The 16,722-nt window shown below is 47.6% G+C and overlaps 1 protein-coding gene across 1 annotated transcript in view; it reads left to right on the plus strand.

Moving 5' to 3' along the window:
* Positions 1–4,042: 4,042 nt before the first annotated feature.
* Positions 4,043–16,722, plus strand: part of LRRC24 (leucine rich repeat containing 24) — a 132,922-nt gene continuing 120,242 nt past the window's right edge. Inside the window, exon 1 of the mRNA XM_069220917.1 lies at positions 4,043–4,577. The gene's annotated coding sequence lies outside the window, so the exon portion shown is untranslated. The remainder of the gene's footprint in view (positions 4,578–16,722) is intronic.

Genomic DNA, 16,722 nt, shown 5'->3' on the forward strand with positions numbered 1-16,722 from the left:
AACACCAGACAGCCTAGCCACGTCCCTGGAGGGGCGTGGCTGTACAAGGAAACCCCAATCCCAGCCAGAAGTCCTTCCAGAAGACATCCCTAGAACGGAGAAAACAAAAGCAGAACTGAAAAGGACTATAAGGAACGCTAATGACCAACCTATCCCCAAATCTATACCCTAAATAGAATAAAGCGGACACGTAGTTAACCCCATTTGTACCTGAGTGGTCTCTCTAGCTACGATGAGGCACCCGTGTTGTGCCTACATTTTCTTTGGAAGAAATTAAATCTCTCTATAGCAACACACACTGTTGGTTGGTAATATGCATCTAAATCTTCCAAAGCTTCTTTGAATATATCTGTACCTGTATCTTGTCTTGGTTTCTTCTCAATTGGACTATACACTCGTAAACCTTCAGGACCAAGATTATGCAATAATATTTTCTTTTTCTTAGATGAAGAGAACTCTTCACCATTATCCTCTTCAACAGCAGATAAATAATTAACGAAGTAGTCTTTCCAATCTGACTGTTTCATTTGAGCCTGTCCTGCCCTTGGAAGAAATGGTATTGTTGGAGTGTAGTTATTATAATCAAAATTAACATGAAATGTTTGCAAATTAATGCCTAAAGATGCCGCATAGAAATTGTATTGTTGTGTTTTACTAAACACGTGTTTGAAATGTGCCCACGGTGCCTACGATGATTAATGAAATTGACTAATAATGAATTATTAATGTACTAATGTATGATTTTATGTTGGCATTAAGAATTATATGTTAAGGTTTTTGCTAAATTAATTACTAGGCCTTAGTTAGCATGAGTCGGGCCTAGCTGCCAGTCTCATATTAAATGTGTTTTTTCTAACGTGCAATGTGCTGACTTGCTGAAGGAAATGTAGCTGTACTTTTCCAGAAACTAGAAGATGTGTGTAACCGTAGCAAATTCTTTCTCATGAGACCCGACTTGCTCAAGGAGACATTCTTGCTGAATGCAACAGTGTAAACTTGCAACAGGTACAAGGTCGTCTGAACTGGTAAAGACAATGGAACCACTGACTGAGCCTGAGAGACTAAAAATTTGTACCTGACATTCTACCCGTTGGAGACGTCAATTACAGGAGCCAATAAACTACGTGAGAACTGTTCTAAAGTGACAATTCTAATGAGGTGATTACCTGATCATTGGATGGAGATAATGGTGCACCAAATTTTGCCAAATTGGAAATTAGGGGACTGTACAACAAGTTTGATATAATCCTGTGACACGAGAAGAAATCAGCCATTACGTGCCTTTGCTATTACCTAGACACACTGTTGCTCTGTCTTAAAGACTTTGCTGTTTGATTCTTCGAACCATCCCTATCTTTGTCCTGCCCGATTCATACTTTTCCTCTTTAAGAGGGAAGTGTCCCGTATTGCCTGTCTTGCTGAACTTTGCTGTGTTTCCTGGCTGATGGCGAATCAACTGATGTCCTGAGGACGGAGACTGACTCTGTATTCTGACCCATTATGGAGGGTAACTATATGATGATGAGATTGTAATTGTCTGTTTGTCTTTCCTTTCTAAGTACCAACTGTTACCTTTTGATAAAGACCATAGTTAGATGTTTTCTAAATTTGTGTTGATAAATTGTTTTGCATGAAGCCCAACATGCTAATGCTAATTCGAGGTTAGTTAAGGAATTCATTAAACGGACGCAAATAGACGAATGACGGAATCAATGCTTTGTTGAATAATGCGCTAATGATGCTCTGCTAAAGTTAATCCATGTTGACGTCGTGCTTTGTTCTAATGTTTTTGATCTTTGCTTTGATTAAATCTTATTCGAGTTGTCATATTGTGACATTGCTGATGTGTTTTCTGGTTTTGAGACTAATAAACTTGCTAGTAGAGTGTAATCAATAGGGAATAAAATAACATAAATCTTACTAATCTTTGTGTGGTCATTCATGGTTGGAAGGTCATGGTGTGATCAGACTTTATTGATGCGCTTATCTAGATTGGTTTACCTTCACATATTGAATACTGAGAAAATTATTGACCTAGTGATTTATATGCTCATTAGTTGTCTTGTCCTAACGTGTCTTCAATCAGGGTCAAAAGATTCATTGGCCTGAAACGAGTCCCAGACAAATATATATCTAAGATGGGATGCGTTATCAGTTCGGGTTGATTTAATCCTATATTTGATACACTCTTGTTTATGTTGATGAGTACCTTACTGTTGGTTTAACACTTTGCTTGTACACAAAGAAAGTTGTCATTCACTATTAATTCCTTAGAAATGTGCTGATATTCACCATTAGTTTCTTAAAATAATGATGAGCACAAGTGGTGTGTCTATTACCGATACTATGCATGATACCTTGTTCACTATTTCAAGTTGTAATGGTGTGCGTGTCACCGATGCGCATCAGTATTATTACTGGTGTTCCTCTATGTAAAAAGTTCACGGTGTGCGCATCACCGACACGATTCTTACGCTTCCGATAAGTGAGCGTTTCACTCTTCTTCCAAAATGGCCACACGGTAGCATCACGACGTCAGTGTCACAACGTCACTAGGGATCGAAGGGGACTACAGACCGCGCAACAGCGCATGCAAGCTTGACACCGAAGGATGAGGTCAGAAACACACGCAACAACACAAAGCACAAGAGTGAAACTACTGTTTATTTGGCAGATGCACGCGACAGTCTTTAGATTGGCTTATTTCCTCACCTTGCCGCTCTTCCAGTCAAAATAGTCTAGTACTTTCGTAGTAAGCATCACTGTTTACCCTGTACTGCGTTGCTGAGCACCAAAATCATTCAATTCCAATGGTGTCACAGTGCTACTATTTAATTGTTCCAATGTAACATTTATTTGCAAAGTTAAATATTATTTTTTGTACATTATTATTCTTGTTCTTACCTTTATGTCACCATCAGAGTAATCTGTATTATTGTTTATGTAATTAGTTATCTCCATTTATATTATTGTCAAGGAAGGGGGAAGACGTGGTGTCTAGGATACCTGCACCTAGGCAACTAGGTGAGGGGAGAAGTTCTAAAGTGGAGGAGTTGGCAGTTACTTGAGAACGGATCACATCAAATCATTAACATTTATAAAGCGTGCTACTCACCCGTGCGGGTCTCAAGGCGCTAGGGGGGAAAGGGGGGGTTATCGCTGCTCGAACAGCCAAGTCTTTAGGAGTCTCCGGAAAGCGGAGTGGTCCTGGGTGGTCCAGAGGCTGGTGGGGAGGGAGTTCCAGGTCTTGGCCGCCAGGAAGGAGAAAGATCTCCCACCCGCCGTGGAGCGGCGGGTGCGAGGGACGGCAGCAAGTGCGAGGCCAGCGGAGCGGAGGGGGCGGGTGGGGACGTAGAAGCTGAGGCGTCTGTTGAGGTATTCCGGTCCCTTGTTGTGGAGGGCTTTGGGCACGGATGAGACGCCTATGACATGTTCTCCAATAAACTAGGTTACCATCTCATTAGTGGAGTACTTCATTACTACAACAACTTCACAGTAGAAAGAAGGGCGCGCGCAATGCAAGAAGTTCTGTGCACGTAATTAAAAAGAGTTCAACACGTCATCAGACACGAGCAAAAACCAGATACTAACTGAAAATTGATACAAATATTACGTTAGAAATTAGCACGAGCATGTCTTTGCTTATAAATTCAGGGGGACCCGGGCAGGGACAGGGCGCGCCCCCGCGGAGGCCTCCCCGCCATCCGCCCTGCTGCCGCCCAGCCCTCCCGGGTCCAGCCCCGTCCTCCTGTCGGCGCACAGGGCGGCGCTCGCGGACGGGTCAAGTCAACTGTACGGAGGAGGGGGGGGTCACTTCAGCATACAAACCCCGCTCGCTGGCTTCAGACACACAGCGGAGCGAAAACACAGCGGCTCCCCCCTCCCGTCCGCAGCTGCGGGCTAGAGCGCGAGTCGAAGAGTTAATTGGATGCCGGGGCTTTCCGGGCAGCCCTGCGATTGGTCGGCTGCGTCGTGACGTCTTTCAGTGTGCCCAATCGGGATAAAATGCGAGTCGCGGGCGCCTGCCCCTCGGAGGCTTTAAGAGCCCTGTGAGGAAGGATGCAGGGAGGAGAGCGGCAGTGGTACCCAGGCATCTCTTGATGGCATCCTGCCGGCGCTGAACAAGGAAGCCAGGGGAAGAGACGGACACCGGTGCCAGGCTGCGTCTGAGGCGTGTGTGTGCCCCAAGCAGGCTTCATGCGCAGGGCATCTACTGCAGACTACAGGAGCATTGGGACTCTGTGAGCGTCCACCCGCTGCGCCCATCCAGGACAGGATTTCTTGATCTAAGCACTCCCTTGCATTACAGGCGTCCATCTGCCTTACACCTGCATGGGATTCCATTTCTAAGGGGGCAAGGGCATCCTTGCCAGGGGCAGACACGCTGATCTTCCTGGGCTGCTGAAAGTGCTACTTGTTACCATCGCCCTCGACCCTTGCACGTTTCCAGAGGGAGCTTCCAAGGAGACCCTTGGCTCGCTTCAGGGTCTCCCCTGCCCTGTAAGGTTGTCAGGGGCACTATGAGAGTTGGCGCTGGTGGCGATATTCATCTCTTGCCCGGCGTACTCTTCCAACAGGTGAGTTTCCCTGTGATAGAACACAACCTGCTGGCCCTGGGTGCTAGAGCTGCGATATCCATATGCTACAATTTGTCCTGCTTCTGGTACATGTGGCGGTGCTTTTCTCATTTGAAATGTTGCACTACAGCTCCCATCATGCAAAGGAAACAGGACTGGATGAGCTGCTGACATGCATCAAAGGGCAAGTGGTGGTGCCGGTAGGTTATTATCTGCTTAACACGGCCTGGGCAGAGCTGGTGCTGTCCTGGTATTTGCTAAAAGACGCGTTTGTTCCTAGAGAGGAAACTTGGTGAAGCAGTTAAGTTTGAATCTTTGCAACTTAAAGTCAATACGCCTTCTTCTGCAATGATAAGAAGTGAAATGCAAGCCCCTGTGGCGGAGGGTGCACCGCCTTATCCTTCGGGGCCTCCTATTAGTCTAGTACCTATAGATAATATGGCAGGCTTGGGGCCCCTCATCACATTCTGCATCTCACTTTTCACAGCCATGGCTCCCTAAGCCCTTCTCTGCCACCCTGCTTCTGCCTTTGTACCTCTCCCTGAGTCGTCTGGGAACCCACTTCTCTGTCCCTTGCCTAGTACGACCTGCGCTGCATCATATGCATGTTCTGCACTTCTTCTGTCTTGTACAGCCCTCCATTGCTTTGCAACTAGGTTTACTTAGAGGTGGGGGAGCGAACAGAGAGAGCCGAGCTAACTGTCCCGTTTTGCTGTAAGAGCATGTGCACGAATTGAAAATATTTGGTATGGAAATCATGCACCAAACAACATTTAAAAATATAACAAATACTCTTCAAAATGCGAAAAAGTGTATTTCTTAACAAGCAGAAGCATTTTACCTTAGGGCATCATATTATGCCACTGCATTGAGCGGTATTTATTAAAAGTGATTTTGATTTTTTGGGAAATATAAAATAAACCCAGTATTTGTAAAGCACAGCGAATCACCATTGAGGGTCTCATGGTTCTGAACTGTATGCAAAGGGACATTAAGTGATTTGCCCAGAATTGCTGGATGTGGAGCCGATGCTGAGACTCAAACCTGGTTCTCCCAGCGCCGAATTCAGCAGTTCAGGCTGTTACGCCGGATCTTTTCCCCATGAACTTAGAAATGTTCATGCCCCCTGACCTGCATTAAGAGGCAAGTCAGTTCTCACACGAGACCTAGCTTCTTATTCAAGATGGAGCACCATTATAGTCTCTCAAATCTAACACTATGTTTTTATATAGTGCACATCCTGGATTCACGCTTTTGAAGGTCTGTTTAAATGTGATCTTGAGGAGAAAGGAGGCTCGGTGAAATCAGACATTTCTTTAGGCTCACACAGTTTGGTCAAGTATGGAAGCCAGGGTTGACCCCTGGCTTCTAGTTTCACAATGGGCATTTTCTCTTTAGGTTGTACGTATTTCTATAGCAAGAATCCAGCCAAGAGACACTGAAGCTCTGTACAGGGTCAAAGGCAAGCATAAAGTCAACAGATATAGGAGAGGTAGCTGGTTCCTGGACTGTTAAACATTGTGATGTAGTGCTCTTTAAAAAGGAGCATTTTGTGTGGATGATGGAAATGGGGTTGTTCCAGTTCCTGGTGCATAGATTTAAACAGCTTGCTTCCTTGTTTTTCTGTTTCTCAGTATGTAGTCCAAGCCCGAGATGCAGGTGTGTCCAGAGCAACTAAAGATAGTGAACTTGCCTGCAAGATAAGAAGGGTGCTGGTAGCGTTGGGTTTATAAATGATGTAGCTGGTTCTGATGATGGTGCAGGCTCTCAAGGGGAGGTGACGAGCCATGCTATGGTGTGTTGCTCATGGTGATGCTCATGACGTGCCAGTGTGGAGGCTGGCACGCCCCGGAGTGGGGCTTTACCACCATCCAGATGCAAGAGTACGAACAGCTCTAGAACTGCTTTGTGGAAGAAGTTGTGCTTTTATTTTTTGTTGGGGGGGGGGGTTCTTCCTTGAGGGTGCGCTTGGAGTCCAGGGTGAACCCAAGTGATTTTGCATTCAATGAAAGTTGGTGCTCATCGAGATGTTGGCACTGTTTCTCGTTTTATCTCTCCCCCTTTCTACATCAATGGTTCATGCTTTGCCTTTCGTGGGAGGCAGAGAAGCCACATAACATCTCAACGTGTTTTGGGCTTGAGACTCCAAAAGGACCATGAGCTTTGCCAGAGTCCCACATCCTGCTGGAGTCAGGCTTGAGCTTTCAGGGGTGCCAGCCTTTGGTGGGGGGGTCGCTCGAGTTTTGTTACGCCACTATCAGGTATCTAACTTCAAGTCCCAGCTTCTACCCTTGTGTGATTTTGGCCAGATTATATCACCACTCTTTGTTTCAGTTCTTTGGTGTGCCAACACATTGTCTTGCTTGGAGGGTAAAATCTCGGTACACGTGCGATATAGAGACTGGACGGTAGCATGTTTCTGCTGTCGTCTCTTCCGTAAACAAGACTGTGCCAAGGAGCCCGTAATGTAACCACAGACAAATATAATCACCCATTCAGGCCCCCATTATGCCCTCTTCTAGACCAACTGCACGCCCTTGTAATGTCAGTGGTGTGACGAACACCCCCCCCCCCCCCCGCAAGGAACGTGGAGGTGGGCCCACTCTGGCTCACACAGGCCAAGTGTTGTGCTGAGGGCCCCCCCGGAGCTCGGGTGCCCCCTCTTTCCCCCCCGCACAGCGGTGGCTGCGAGGGCCTTTGTTACGCCACTGTGTAATGTGTGCATTCTGAATTATCTGAAATGTTACTGACATGTATGGCATTAAGTGGTAAACGTGTCCAGTATGGCTGGCCATAAAGCGGTTCGCAGCGCCTGGCCGGCGCCCACCTCTTCAGGCCGTGAGAGGTCGGTATTGTCTTAGGATGCTCAGCTGTGTCCCGGTTGAATGCGCGTGGCCGTGCAGGGGAGGGTCCCCGCTTTTATGTGATGCACGGGGGTTAATTGAACACGTAGCGCAGGTCCGCAGTGGTCTCGGTGCCTTAACGAAACTTGAGCCCCCCCCCCCCGCAAAGTACGTGGGGGAGGCTCCCCCATGCAGCCAGTCAGGGGCCTGCCGCCCATGCACAGTGCCCCCCTCCCTCGCAGCACGGGGGATGCGGGGGCCTTTGTTACGCACCGTGGTGTGCTGTCTCCGGCTGACAGAATCCCTGCCTTTCAGAGTGGTCTAAATTCCACACTCCGCCCTCACACTGAACCTGTTCCTCTGCCAATCCCAGGCATCCTTAAATGCGGCGTCTGATTCCTGCGTCTCGACTCCTGGTGGGAGGGCGGCCTGGGCAGTGGTGCCCTCCCGGAGTAGCATTTCCACTTTCCTCTTACAAAATCCAGGGGCATCTGATGGATTTTGGGGGCCCGGGACCGAATATATTTCCGGGGCTCCGGATTGGAACAGCTCTGAATTTATTTAAATGTGTGTTAATAAAATCTGACGGTACAGCTTTTCCTTTCATTTGGTGTACCCCAGCAGGACTGTCACCTACGTCACTTTTACAAAATCTTCTCACTTTGCAGTCGGGGAAATACAATTCCACACCCGATTCTGAATAAGCAACAATTTTTCATAAGCAAAGCCTGATTGGCCGCACAGCAACTGTGACAGGACACACCGAGAATGTAAAGGCATCTTTAATGCTCATTCACCTTCTGAACCTCAGCATGATAGTTTCTGGGGGTGCCGCAGCACCCCTACTTCCAGCGCCTATGCCTCCCTCCCCTCGTAGTCTCAAAAGTTGCACCTCGGTGACTGCATCTTGATTCCCAGCGGCCACTTTACGTAATGGTTTTGGACATTTTTTTAGACCCTCTTTAGGCTAAGATAATAATCACCTCGCCAGGCAGCCGCCTAGATGGCCCAGTTCAGAAGACACTGAACCAGTGCTTAATTTGTGCTTGTGGTTTCCGGTGCAGGGCACCGGCACTTATTTTTCTGCATCAAGCATTTACTGCGAGCAAAAGACACACATGGGAAAGACGAGAGGAAGAGAAAAACGAAAAAGTGTCACAAAGGGAGAAAGCAGAAAGCTGCAAGAGTGAGGTGAAGGGCAGGGAGTGGCTGTAAATGGATTGAAGAGGCCCGAGATGGCTTCAGGATTACGCTGCCTCAGTATTCCGTGCTCGCACATTTAATAGCAGCAGCTGTGTGTTTAAGGGGGAGGGGCTTTGGGCACCGGCACGTTTTTATTTACACATTAAGCACTGTACTGAACCCTCTGCCATCCCGCCCTGGCCTGAGGTGTTGCGTGAGAACCTCCTCCCCGGGCTCACATCACCCTCTTGCTTGCACCCTTTGTACAATGAGCACTCGGTTTAGTGACTGTTTTATTTCTTCTACTGGTGCACGCTGGGCTTTTTTGATAGCTCTTCTAAGCGGACTTAAGCAGAATGTTGGCACAATAGTCGCTAAAAATCACAGACAAGAATGGTAAATACGATCCTTGCTGAATACATTGGAGTGCATAAGGAAACGGGATTTTTCTAGGCTTGTGACCGAAAAATCAATATTAAAGACATGGATCCTTGAGCTGCACCAGTAACGCAGAGCAAAATATCTCATTATGAAATGAGAAATCTTGCAGAACTCCTGTTTATCTGCCCGCCACAATAAACAGCTCCAAACCCCATCCATCTTTCCTAAGGTAATAAATTCGATTTTCCCTGCTGCTCATGGAAGAAGAATTATCCATTTTGAATTCTTAGGATAAATGCTGAAGATATAAACGAATCCGCTCATTTTCAGGACAGTGCAATGAACATTTACCAAGAACGAGATACATTTGTTATTGTCGTACTATCTGCTCGGGAAGATTAACGCTCCCAATAGCAAATGTTTTCCAAATAAACCTTGTAACATATTATCAGTCACGTAGCCAAAGAGCACGAGTCCCCTGGGAAAGCAGCAAAGATAAAAATGCCTCTTTAATCCTTCTGTGTTTTTTATGGTCACACTGCTAGAAAAATGTCAATGAAATGTGAAAACTGGAAGACTGAAATATTCGCTTGTTTAACCACATTTGTAATCTGAGCAACAACGTTATCTATAGGTTTAGACTTAAACCACACTCCGGTAGGAGACGCAGACTGACCCCTGATGTCATAACGTCGGGTTAAAAAAAAAAGTATTTCAGGCTGTTCTGTGCAACCTGGGTGAAAAACAGAAGCAAAGTGACCTTGTTTCTTATAAAACCTACCCTCAGGCTCTCCTTGATATGTCAGAGCTTCTGTGCCTGACACCCTCATAAAACATCAGACACAACATACATAACTTCTGTGACCAGGTACTCCTGGGCAGCGGCCTATTCTTCCACTAGCTCAATGCTTTATTCTCTTGTCAAGGCGCTACATGAGCCGTATGTCTGTAACTGAATACCCCTCAATAACCTATAGACCACAGAATCTCTTCCCGCTGAAGCACCGTCCACCACCAGTGGTCCTTGAGAGATCAGGGAGTGACACAGATTTACTATCATACGCTAAACCATTCTAAAGCCACTGTCAGGAACTCCACCATAGCCCCATTCTGGACACTGTTGGGGTCCCAAGGGGGCACAAAGTACAATCCAACCAAAGCCAAGTGATCTTCATCCCTAATTCCAATGACCCGGGCCTTGGCACCCAACTGGCGAGCATGCCTGGAAGCATGGGGCAAATGAGCTCCTCGCCATGGGGCGGATGCCATCAAGCTGACATGCCCCTCCTCACTGGTAACAGACCCTGATACACCGGCAAGAGAGGTTCAGCCACTCACCACCCCAAGAGACGTAAATACCACAACAAGGCATCCAGAACTGAGTTATCACCCGACAGTCTGCAGTTTTCTCACTTGCAGCAAACTTGAGGAACCAGGGAAACTGGAAAAGCATCACAAACCCCTCCGGACAGAGATGAAGGAACGAGTGTGACGCTTCCCTATTCCCTGTATTTTGACATATTCTTCTGGCATTCAACTCCAGTGCTACATTTGAATCTGCTCCAAAAAATCAGCAATCCAGAGTAATCAATGAACAATTCGATTTTCTGGCTCTTCTTCCAACGTAAATTTGTCCTTGTAAACAAAAACAAACATGCCCTAGACGCGAGCCTTCAGGCGCTTCAGTGCCCTGTGCCTGGCAACGCTGCTTGAATTGAGATGAGCAAACCTCTCCCTCCATCTGAACTGTGGAATAGCACATTATTCTGCAACAAACAATGTTCCTCTCTTGATAGGAAACTCATGCATTGCAGCAGACCTGGAACCTATCCTGAAATCCCTAAAAGTCTAAAACCTGAGTAGGCTGAAAGGCTGACTTCTTGCCCACTCCAAACCTAGACCTGATAAAGCCCCTCCTCTACAACGTCTTTGCTACATGGCTGCAAAAAAATACTACCACTCATTTTAGCAGTCTAGTAAAATTCCAGGGTGATGAAGAATAACCAAATGGAAGACCACTGAACTTTCTGAGAGCACTGGTCACCTCATCAGGGCCAGGTAGGGCCTGGATGCTCTGGTTTCTGATGGAGACCCTGAGAAGGAAGGGTGAGATCTGGACATATCCCTGGAAAGGGGGAATCTGTGAGTGTCTCAGGACTTACCGTCTCTGCCTGGGATGCTGCACTGAGGTCAGCAGCGTGAGGCCCTGTATTTCTTCCTTGCAGTATTTTACATTGCCCCCACTTGCCACCTTTCTTAGTGCACAAAGGAGCTGGTGGTAATACTTCGAGTGGTGCTCTGCACCACCACAGGAGTGGCGGTAGTGGCTGCTCTCAGTGGCGTAGCGTGGGGGGTGCAGCGGGGGCCGACCGCACCGGGCGCAACATCTTGGAAGAGACTAAATCCACAGGTTAGGGGGCGCAAATTACTTGCCTTGCCCCGGGTTAGGGGGCGCAAATTACTTGCCTTGCTCCGGGTTAGGGGGTGCAAATTACTTGCCTTGCCCCGGGTTAGGGGGCGCAAATGACTTGCCTTGCCCCGGGTGCTGACAACCCACGCTACGCCACTGGCTGCTCTGGACGAGCTGTGCAGATAGTAACATTCCTGCCACTTTATTCCTACTCAACCTTTCAGCTGCGTTTGACACTGTCAACCATCAAACCCTGCTCGCCAGACTTGGGCATGAAGGATGTACCTTCATTGTGGGTTTCTGGTTTCTTAAGTTGCCTTCTTCTCGTTTCGATCTTCAGGCAGAGCGTTAACCTGTAGAATCCCTCAAGACCATGCCATCTCCTTCCCTATTGTTTTTTGGGAATTACCCTTCTACCCCTCTTCCTGGGTCTTACGCCAGCTCCTGTTTTTCTAAAGAAAAATGTTGCCATTGTTAACTTTGCTTTCTGTAGGTCAGCAAAGTCCATGCTATGGTCGGTTCCTGCTTCTTCCTACTTTACACTCTAAAATGTTTTTTCTTGTTTTCCTCCTTCCACAAAGTACAAATTCTGAATGTCTTCATTTCAGCGTGGTTGGGCGATTGCAACCCTGTGCATCTGGACTTACCTTTAAGCTTAGTTCACAAATTGCAACTGGTGCAGTTTACGCCTGTAGGTCATCTTTGGGCTTGAAAGCTGGGAGCCAAGTCTCTCCAGCCTTGATAACCCACCGCTGGTTGCCCGTTAGGGAATATATTGTGTTGAAGTTTCTGTTCCTTGTTCGCAAATCTCTTTTGATTTTAGTCCTCCTCTTCTCGGTCAGCATTTTACCTGGTGCTACCCACAATGTTCATTGAGCTCCAAGGACCAATTTCTCCTGGATGCTCCCAGGATTTATCAAAAGTCTTTACGCTGTTTGGCCTGCCTGGTGGCTCCTTCGGTCCAGTGGCACACTCTTCTTACCTTACCTCAGTGGTGGGATCTGCAGAAGATCAGAAAGGCCTAGGAGACCTGGTTCCTTCCTAAGGTCTGCATAGTTCCAGTTTCTCCTCACTTTGGCTTTTGAGATGTGGTGGGAGGGCCTTTTTTATTTATTTTTTTAATTGTAGCACTGGTGTGTGAACGTTTGTGCTTTACAAAAACCTATCCTGTTGGCGCTGTTGTCCAGTTAGTTGGTCGTTGACGGACATCCCTCAGCAGACAGGCTGACATGACTTGTGCCAAGGTTCTGGCAGTCAGTATTGATCTGTGTACCTCTGCAGTGGTGAACAGTCTCCTGTGTCCTTCTGGCTGTCAGAAAGGTTTCTTCTCAGAGCTTTCTCGCAGCTGATCATCTACCATGAAGCAAGTGCGAATGGTGTAGGTATGTATTTTCTTATTGAGTAACTATTTAAAAAGAATCACAATATATAAAAAATATAAACGTGCTTAACATTAGTGTGAAAATAGATCAGCAAGACTCTTTATGTCCTAGTAGACAACCGAAAAAATCACAGCGTTGCCACACAAGACATATGCCTATCTAGAGTCTTGTGACTAATGAACTGCATGAAAGATTTGCATCTCAAATGTATGCGATCAAACATATGAAGTGATGTGTCACTAATTTGATGCTCTTGGGGTGCTTCCTTTGGGTTTCTTGGATGCATAGTAAAAGATACATCTCATGCGCTATTGTACCATGAGTCGGCGCTGTCTCTCTTCTGTCAGTATGGTTATGAAAAATGTCAACAGCATTTGCATTGACCCACTAAGCAGTATTGACTCATGTGCACTCTGTGAGAAGTCAGTGTCTTTAACATCTGATGTGATGCATTAGGGTGCAGCATCTCATGAGGGGTGAATCAGCCCTTGTGAGTTTTTCATTTTGGGTGTTTGGGGTTCCCTTCTTTGCCTGGGGCTTTTCTATCTGCTAGTGGTCGTTACTCCTGTTCTTCTCTTGTGCGATGTTTCATGCAGCCATCAGGAGTCTGAGGGGGCATCCCTGGCATGTCTCCTGTCTTTGTAATGCTCCATTGCTCAAGGTGCAGGTAGCTGAACATGCCTGCCCAGGCACTGCCACCACAGAGCAGCGGTAAATCTCACTGCGGATCATGTATATCTCAGCCAGCGGTGGCTCCTCCGTTAGGGCGGAGGAGTGTCGGCCTCCGCCAGCAGAAGAAGCTGCAAAACCTTTAACAAACGAAACAATAATAACCCCTGGTTATTATTTGTTAAAGGTGCGGGGTCACAGGAGTGACAAGCAGTGAGGGGAGTGCACTGTGCCCTCCCCTCACTGGGCATCTATGTTTGGCCGGCCGTCTCGGGCCGACCAAACACACATGCCCAGTAGGCTCTCTCCAGCCTGGCACTGTGTTGCCGGGCTGGAGAGAGCCTGCACAGTCTGCCGGGGAGCGCCCTGGCTGGGCACTTCCAGCCAATCCTGACGCTGCTTTGAGCAGCATCAGGATTAGCCGCAGGGCAGGCTGGGAGCCTGTGCCTGCAGCGAGACTGAGGATAAGAGCGTAGGGGAGCGAGGTAAGTTTTTATTTTATTTTTTAAATCAAATTTTAGACCCCCTTTTAACACCCGCTCCCCGGTGTGCTGCCCCGCCCAGCTCCTTATGAGCGAAGCGAGCTGCGACTGACCTCAGCCCATGCAGGGAAGCCATGGGCAGGTGGTTGGATGCAACCATTCCAGTGTGGTTCCAGGGCCCTCTTTAACACCTCTCCTCTTTGTACAGTGTCTTTCCGCTTCCGTGGCTACAGGCTGTCAGTATAGCACATGCAGCTGGACAACGGCTTCCCACCTCTTGTGAAGGTACCTGCTCAAACACTTGTCAATCAATCAATCATCCGGATTTGTAGAGCGCATTATTCACCCAGAGGGTATACAGGCCACGGCTCCAGGCTGATCGGGGGGGGGGGTCTCAGGCGAAGAGCCAGGGCTTGAGTCTCCTTCTGAATTTGTGGAGGGAGGGCGATGTCCTTAAATGTTCTGATTTACTTGTGAGAGTAAAAAAGATATACGCATAGGAGCGTCCAGGTACCATTCTGTCAGAACTTGTCTCAAAGGAAAAGAAAAAAGTGATTAATGGAATGCTTGAATTAATCTCAGTCTCTGAGCCACTCTGTGCCACAATCAAGTCCATCTTTTGTTTGCCCACCACGCCACCTCAGACAGGAACCAGTTACATGCAAATCAGCCTTAGGCCTTCTGCAATAGACACAGCCCAGTTTGAACTACCGTACTAGGTCCCCTCTGAATGGAAAACACAAGAAATGACAGATCGGTTCGACTTATTCGGGCCTCCTCTGTAGGGTGCAGCTTGAGTTCTGTGGCAGTAAGGACCTACAAAGTTCTGTGCATACCTGTTGCATTTAGAGCATCAAAATGAAAAAAAAAAAATGTGTTGAGTCGGGTGCTAATCTCAGCCACTGGCAATTGCGCTGGCCAAAATCCAGTCCATTGCACTTTCTTTTAAAATCCTCTGGCCGGAACCAGCCACATGCAAATCAGCCTTGGTCTTCCCCAACAGAGACCGTGCAGCCTGGTCTCGGATGCAGTAAAAGCCCCATCCCCTTCACCCCCCTAACTCGGAACCAGAGTCTGTAATGACTTGGAGGGAGGTGAGCATCTCATTTTTAATGCCAAGTAGAGTTGTCACCAAACCCACAGTCAGGCACTTGCATGTTAACCCGGCCAATAAAATAGTGTAAAAATATGCTTTATGTTCAATTGCTCTAAAGAGGGAACTGGTTTTGAACAGTTTCACCTTAAGATGATGCGGGCCTGGGCAAAGTCTGGACCCGCTTTCTTTGGATTTTGGTTGAATAGAACTTGGGTACCCTCCCCTGAGGTGTTCTGTGAGAACCCCCTCATAACTTCCCTGTATCAAAGTGCCTCGTTAGACATGTTCAACCCCCACTTTTTGCCTGCTTTCTGGTGTAATTTTGACCAAAAGCGCACTGGGTCCCTATTAATCAGGTCCCCAATACCAGATCTCTTTCCTCCAAAACTTCACAGTCAATTTTACCAATTGGCAAAACCTTTAGATACCACTGTAAGTCCCTAGTAAATGGTACCCCTGGTACCTTGGGCCTGGGGTACTAAAGGAAGGCCACTGAGGGTTGCAGCACAAATTGTGCCACCCTCAGGGACCCTCTCACCTAAGTGCACACAGTGCTGCTTTTGCAGGCTGCGTGTCGTGGTGCAGAACTATAATGAAAACACGACATGGCACATAGCTTGTGTGCCATGTCCCCTTGACACTGCGTGTAATATATGTAAGTCACCCCTCAAGCAGGCTTTTCAGCCATAAAGGGAGGATGCAGTATATTACATGTGAAGGCAGACCTGCATGAGCAGATATGCCCCTGCTAAGTCTTTGTCGATTCTCAGTCATAGTAAGTGAACAGGGAAGCCATTTTAACACATGTGCTGGACACTGGTCACTACGAGTTCCCCACCTACATGATGGCTTCTCTGAATATAAAGATATTTTAGTAGCCCACACTGATGCCAGTGTGGGATTCACCAATACCTGCACCCAGAGGGCACCGTAGAGGTGCCCCTGAAAACCTGCCTGGCTACTGCTGTGTTCACTAAATGGCCCAAACCAGTGCAGCCACCCTGGATGGAGTTCTGCCCCCCTAAGGTGAGAGCCAAAACTCTTGGAGGCCCAGAACAAAGGCCTGCTCTTGGCAGAGGTGATAACACCTCATCCAGAGAAGGATGGACATTCCAGGGCGGGAGCTTTAAAGGTCTTGCTGACTTTAAAATGCAGCCCAGTTCTCTCCAGATGGTGACGATGACCAACCCCCCCATGTCCTGACCCCGCTTTTAGCAGCAGCACAGGTGGGAAAATTAGCTAGATTAGTGCCCACTCCATGTCAGTCCCACCCCTAAGGTGGACGAGCTGAAGTGGACACTGCTTTTAAAATTCTTCCATCTTGTTTGGAAAGGAATTAGGCCACTAGGGTTAGGGTTATGCCCACTTCCCAACGGAAGTGGTCATAGAAAGGGCTAGCACCCTAACGGTGGTCAGACCATTTTCCTCCACCTGGCACTCCCTGCAATGCCCCTAAATTGATTATTTAGGTGGCACCTCTGAACCCTAGAGCTCTGATTGACAACCTAAGAAGACTTGGACAAAGAAGAGTTGCACCCACAGAAGAGGAAAAAGAGGAAGCAGCTGACCAGGCCGGACTGCCTGGTCACCTCAAAGGACTCTGCAGAAAAAGCCAACTCATCCAGCCTTCACTAAATACTCAAGTCTCCCGTGGGCAGCGGACCTGCCCTGCAATAAGAAACTCCAGGAAAGAGACTCTG

This window comes from Pleurodeles waltl, chromosome 2_2 (genome assembly GCF_031143425.1).
Source record: "Pleurodeles waltl isolate 20211129_DDA chromosome 2_2, aPleWal1.hap1.20221129, whole genome shotgun sequence".
Classification (NCBI taxonomy): domain Eukaryota; kingdom Metazoa; phylum Chordata; class Amphibia; order Caudata; family Salamandridae; genus Pleurodeles; species Pleurodeles waltl.